This window comes from Nomascus leucogenys, chromosome 6 (genome assembly GCF_006542625.1).
Source record: "Nomascus leucogenys isolate Asia chromosome 6, Asia_NLE_v1, whole genome shotgun sequence".
In the NCBI taxonomy this organism is placed as follows: domain Eukaryota; kingdom Metazoa; phylum Chordata; class Mammalia; order Primates; family Hylobatidae; genus Nomascus; species Nomascus leucogenys.
Window position 1 is genome coordinate 51,597,302 of NC_044386.1, and position 6,860 is coordinate 51,604,161.

Genomic DNA, 6,860 nt, shown 5'->3' on the forward strand with positions numbered 1-6,860 from the left:
TGATAAACTATCAGTAACAGTGATGCTACCAGTTTAACTGGTACAGAAATCAGATTTTTAGGTCCTAAAACGTGGCTTTTAAAATATTTCCTTTTATTCTGGAACAAAAACTGGAGAAAGGACAATGATTCCTTCAGAAGGCAATGACTCAATTCAGGTTGTTACTTTACATTTAAGTACCACTCAAAAAGTGGACATAAAAGCAAGTGATTCCTGTTTGCCCATCACTACATCAGCTACATAGCTGAGAGTCCAGATCTTAATTACACAATACTTTCTCTGTTACCAGAAGCTAAGACTGCTCTGCGACAAATAGGACAGGTAGAATTCTCAGACAACCAGCGATCGATGCAGCGGACAAGGTACTCATGGGAACAAGGTAGTTTACGAAGTTTGTTGCTTTCTGTATATTCTGTAATGCAAAGACTACAGGTTTTTAATGCATCATTTTCACCAAAACTTCTCATTGCCCAGTTGTCAATCTGTTCTTTAGTGAGTCCTCTAGGTTGGTCATCATCATCCTCATTTAAGAGGAAAACTGAGCCAGGCTAAGGAAGGGCAAAGAGCCACTTTCATCAAATATGACGGGCACCCTATGTCAACCCTCTCGCCTGGCACCTGATGAGCCTGATGATGAGCTTCCTTCATTACTGCCTTCAAATAAATCTGAGCTAGTTTCTGAACTTTCACCACCAGAACTGGAACTAGGACTGGAACTGGAACTGGAACTTGAACTGGAACTCGAACTGGAACCAGAACTACTACCACCACCAGAACCCTCTCTTCCACTCCGTGACTCTGCCCTTTCCATATTTTGATTTGGGACTGAGCCAGTAGGCTCTGAGTCGCTATCACTGTATATAAAATAGCTTAACTCACCCAAACCTGTCATTATCTGCCTTAACATGGTCTGAATTGCAAAAGATGTAGTCTCACAGATACCAGTATTTAAGATAAGATTCTACGAATGGGAATTCTGATGGTACTGACATAGGTTCTCACACCTGCCCACTCAGAACGTGAAAATGTACGCCTAAAACCTCCTCGTTCACTTTCATAGGTGACAGTGTTGTTTGGCCTCTGAGACCTAGACCGAGTTCTGCTGGCTATGCTGTCTCTCTGCCGATATTCTCCAGGACGAACTCTTTTTACTTGAAGATCAAGGACTATGGTTGGAGGTCTCTGTGCTGATCCTGTAGATTCACCATTGGCAGCTGTGTCTGAAGAACCTGCTCCTTGAGAGGCATTTCTTGTTCCAGAAGCTGCAAAAAGACCTCTACTTAGCAACTCACGCCCAGATATTTGCTCTCTCAATGTCACACAGGGCCGGGTTCTAGAACTTCCCTCCATCTCATTTACCAAAGGATGCTCAAAAGTCTGAGATGAGATACTATGATGAGATATTCGTGGAATTTCACTCATTGGATGCAGAGGTGACCTACTTCTCTCAGCTCTTGCTCTGGTTCTCCCACGGTCTGGGCTCCTGCTTCTTGCCCTCCTCTGACCTCTGGTAGGTGGGACTTCTGTTAATGCTTCAGTTGAATTTCGTTCTGATCTAGATGGCCTTGCAGATGTTGATTCAGATCGTGGGTTTTCCACTTGCCTTTGGCTGTTGTTTTCCACATTTTCTCCACTAGAACGTCTTGCAGATGGCTCATTTTCATTCTCTGAATTTTGGCTCCCATTATTACTGTTAACATTTATCTCTAAACTGAATCTGAAATCACCACTGTTTGGATTAGTCCGGCTCACTGCTCTCCAAGATTGGTTTCCTGTTTGCCCACTTCTTGTTGTATTTCCAGTTTGTCTGACAGAGTTAAGCCAGTCTATTATAGTCACCATTAGACACATCATCTGAAGAGTCTCCTCCTCTATTTTCACTTGACATAATGAGGTCATGAGTTTTGCGGTGGTGGGCCTTCTTTAATTTGCTGTAGTCTTCTCAGCAACTCTTCCTCAGTACTTTCACCTGGGGTGCCTAGCAAATTATTATCTCTCATAGGCGTTGAATCTTTTTCACTCAGGTTATTTACAAATGGATAGAAAGCTTCTTCCCGATCCAATCGGTCCATCTGACTTCTGCGCTGTGCTGCAGACTGATGACCACTTCCTTTGTCGTTAGAATCCGAGTTTTCCATATTAATGAACAAGTGGAAAATTACTAGGTTTTAGGGTCAGGGTCCGACTCGGTTGGTTCGGCCGCTGCCTCCGAAGCTGCTCCGCACCTCCCTGGCCGCAGCTCTCAAGCCCGCCTCCAATAAGTAGCTGGTTGAGACCCGCCTCTAGCCCAGCGCCTGCTCGGAGACGTGGCTCAGGCAGCCATTATCTTCCCCATTGTTACCAAGCAGTGACAGGAAAACTCTTGACTGGTTTTCTTTAGGCATTTCCCATGAATAGGCATTTTCTATGTCTCTGAGTATTTTCTCTAGTATTTCCTGTGCTGGAACCATCCTCACACCTTCCTCTGTCTTGGTGTAACCCCTTATTGTGATGAAGAATATCCTCCAGTATTATGTGGCTAAAACACCTTTATTCTATAGTATCTACTTCAAGCTTCACAGTCACGAATAGAAGATAACTTTCCCTCAGAATTTCTAATGCATTGCTTCACTGTTTTCTGGCTTTTAAAGTTTCCTGCCTTTCTTATTCACAATCTTTGGCTGTTGCCTGTTTTGGTTGTTGCTACTGTTCATTTGTTTAATTTATTTTTGAAATTTAAGCATTGAAAATTTCACTATGTTCCTTCATGAATCCTTTTTCCCATTTTCATTCAAAATTGTAGGTAACACAATAGACTCTTTCATTCTGGAAATTTGTGCCTGTCTATGGACTAAAAATAAAAATTTGACCTGGTGCAGTGGCTCACATCTGTAATTCTGGCACTTCAAGAGGCTGAGGCAGGAGGGTCGCTTGAGCCCAGGAGTTCAAGATCAGCCTGGGCAACATAATGAGACTCTGTCTCTATGAAAAATAGAAAGGAACATAGCTGGGTATGGTGGCATGCACCTGTAGTCCTCGTTACTTGGAGGCTGAGACAGGAAGATCACTTGAGCCCAGGAGTTCGAGGCTGCAGTGAGTTGTGATTGTACCACTGCACTCTAGCTTGGGTGACATAATGAGGTCATGTTTCTAAAAAAATAAAAAATAAAAATTCTACGTTGTCATTTTCTCTTTCTAAAATTCCTATTAGTCTTATGTTGGACCTCCCAGGTGATTCTTTAATTTTTTTAAAACTTTTTCTTTTCTCTTTTCTATCTCAGCTTTTTAAAATCCTGCTTTCTGGAAAATATCCTCAACTTCACATTCCAATACTTTATTGATTTTTTTCTTTTTGCTCAAACTTTATCTTTCCTAAAAATTCTCTTATGTACTCTGATTTATCCTTGTTTTCTTCTTTTTTCATTTAGCAAGAGATTTTTTGTTCTTTAGCCACAGTTCTCCCACGTTTTTGCATAATCACATTTTTTCATATTTTTAAACATTAGATACATAATTTATTAGAAATTTAAAAGGAAAGCACATTCTTTTTGCTAAATAATGTCACATATTTAACTTAAAGATTATCAACTTTTTGAATATCAAAAATTGAAGATGCTGGGAATCACATTTATTTGTAGGTCCCAAAATAGCCCTGAGGTCTGAATAGGAAAATATCTTTTATAATCTGTAACAAGACTCTTACCTCAAAATTAAACACTATAAAATTTACACAATTGTATCTGTACTCAGTATCTTTACAATATCCAGAAACTTACTGAAGTTTTAGAAATAACAATGCAAATAGGTTTACATTCAGAAAAGAGAGCTTATACTAAGAGAATATAACTTGAAACAAGGCATCCTGTACAGGAATCTGTTCAATCCTTAGACAGTCATAAAGTCATCTTTGTTAAAAGCACAGGTCCTTGGATATCCCCAAATGTCAGGCAGAACGAAGATAATTCCAGTACATTGGCTTTTACTGTTCATCTGAATGGGGTATGATTTTCAAATTATTGTTCCATGGATATAATATCTTCTCTTCTCTCTCTCTGAAGATATTAATTATAGTTTCTTTACTCTGCATCTATTTTTTCAAGTTTTTTCCTTGTTTTGCTTTTGATCTTTATTTTTCATGTTGAGGCTCATCTGATGATTTTCGATTGTCCATTCATATTTCAGAATGAGATCTAGAAAGCTGGTTGCATATTCTTTGTGTCTGTGAAGGGCTTGTTAACTTGGCGTTATAGTAGGGTAATCAGAAAGTGACTAACTTTTTGGTTCAGGAACCCTAAAACATTGGTATCTGCAGGACTTTTCTCTGGGATTTTCAGTCTTTTCAGAGAAGAATCCTTAAATTTGCTACAAAAAGCAGATACAATTGTCTAGAGTATTCTGGGAGCGGAGCAGAGCAGAGGAAAGTGCTGCAGAGTTCCATTTATAGAATAGTCAGACTTTTGCTTAATTACTCATCTTACATTCTAACACTGCCCTTGTTGTCTCAGTACGCAGAACACCCCTATCGATTTCTGTAGAAAATAAGTCTTCATTTTCTGCAATTTGGAAGAGAATCACTCATTTCACTGCACATAATAATAATAATTATTATTATGTTGCCTAGGCTGGACTTGAACTCACGGGTTCAAGCAATCCTCTTGCCTCAGCCTCCACGTAATCATTATTTTAAGTGAGTATGCAACCATAATAAGTATATGAATAGCTATCTTTGGCCTGGGGATCCTGTTTTCAACCTGTGCCATCAATAGGCCAGTTTAATTATTATATCGTGTTGCTGAAACAAAAATTAATTTCCAAAATGGAAATTTGGTGAGTAACAGAGTTTAAACTGAAGGTTTTGAGGCTTGACAAGTAAGATGATTCACATCACAGATGCCTCACACATTTTGCCATTACACATATGAGTTTCTCCAAATTTCCTCCTGTACAGACAGCTTTCTCATGTCTCTTCTTTTTCTCAATTTACAGTTCCTTACCAAAGCCTATTGTGTGAGCATTTCAGTTCCAAGTCTTAACCCCAGCTTGCAGACCACACTCACCAGCCAAACAATAGGATTTTACTTGAGATGCAGAGCAAAAAAACAAACAAACAAAAAGAAAAAAATCAGAATGGAATACATTTTTCCCTAGCAAAAATAATTTAACTATTATTAAAAGTCATACTGATGAAACCTATCAGTAAATTGAGAATCACAGTAAAGTACTTAATCACAATGACATTGTGCCTGATTTGTGATTTTATTTTCAGAAAATAAGAGAAGTTTAGTGTGAAGCCAGTGTGTATTGATGGTTATGGTTATCTTCTCATGTACTCATCAGCACATGCATGTGAGAAAACTACCTAAGGCTAGGAATGTAACCACCAAAAGAATTAAAGGAAAGAATACTGAGTGCTGCTCACACAGGTATAGGACTAGTTCCTGGTTTCATCAACCAGATTATTAGTGGGGAATAATTAGCCCTATGATATGCACAGCTCTGGTCTCACCTTCTGAATCATAAAAGCAAGACCCAAAAGGATTAGTTTCCAAGTGACTTAAATGCATCCTAGAATAAAGCTCAATAATTATAGGAATACAAAAATATCCAGAATCCAAGAAAGAAAATTTCCCCATGTCTAGAATACAATAAAAAACTACTAGGCATGAAAAAGAAGCAGAAAACTATAACCTTTGTTAAGGAGGAAAAAAAATCAATTTCAACCAGCCAAGAACTGACACAAATATTAAAATTAAAAGACAAGGACATTAAAAACAGTTTTTATAACTACATTTCATATATTCAAAAAGTGAAGTATAGATATGAAAGATATAAAAAAGACTCAAAATTTCCAGAAATAAAAAGAACAATATCTGAAATAAATGGTACACTGAATGAAATTCACTACAGATTGGAAATTTAAAAAGAAAAGCTAAATGGACTCAAAGACAGTTTAATAGGAAACTATCCAAAATAAAAAAAGATTTATTGCGGCACTATTCACAATAGCAAAGACTTGGAACCAACCCAAATGTCCAACAATGATAGACTGGATTAAGAAAATGTGGCACATATACACCATGGAATACTATGCAGCCATAAAAAATGATGAGTTCATGTCCTTTGTAGGGACATGGATGAACCTGGAAACCATCATTCTCAGCAAACTATCGCAAGGACAAAAAACCAAACACCACATGTTCTCACTCATGGGTGGGAATTGAACAGTGAGAACACACGGACACAGGAAGGGGAACATCACACACCGGGGACTCTTGTGGGGTGAGGGGAGGGGGGAGGGATAGCATTAGGAGATATACATAATGCTAAATGACGAGTTAATGGGTGCAACACACCAACATGGCACATGTATACATATGTAACAAACCTGCACATTATGCACATGTATCCTAAAACTTAAAGTATAATAATAATAATTAAAAAACATTGAAAGAAAAAATAAAATAAAATGAACAGAGAATAACTGAGCTGTGGGATAATTCAAATGGTCTAATGTATTTGCAATTGGAGTAGTTTCATAAGGGGAGGGCAAAATATTTGCAGAAATAATCACCAAAAATTTTCCAAATTTGATAAAACTAAAATCTACGGACCTAGGAAGCTAAATTAACCCCAAGCACATAAACAAGAAGAAAACAATGCCAAGGAACATCATAATCAAATTGCTCAAAACAACTGATAAAGATAGTCTTAAAAACAGCCACAGAAAAAGTAGAGGGATAATTATAAAGAATGACAGTAGATTTCTCATGAGAAACAATGCAGGTAAGAAGACAATAGAACAATATCACAAAGTATAAAATACTAAAGAGAAAAAAAACTCTGTAAATGTGGAATTCTGTATACCTAGCAACAATATCTTT

The 6,860-nt window shown here is 37.8% G+C and overlaps 1 pseudogene; it reads right to left on the bottom strand.

Moving 5' to 3' along the window:
- Window positions 1–263: 263 nt before the first annotated feature.
- On the bottom strand, window positions 264–2,166 carry LOC100582494 (annotated as a pseudogene).
- Window positions 2,167–6,860: the final 4,694 nt, after the last annotated feature.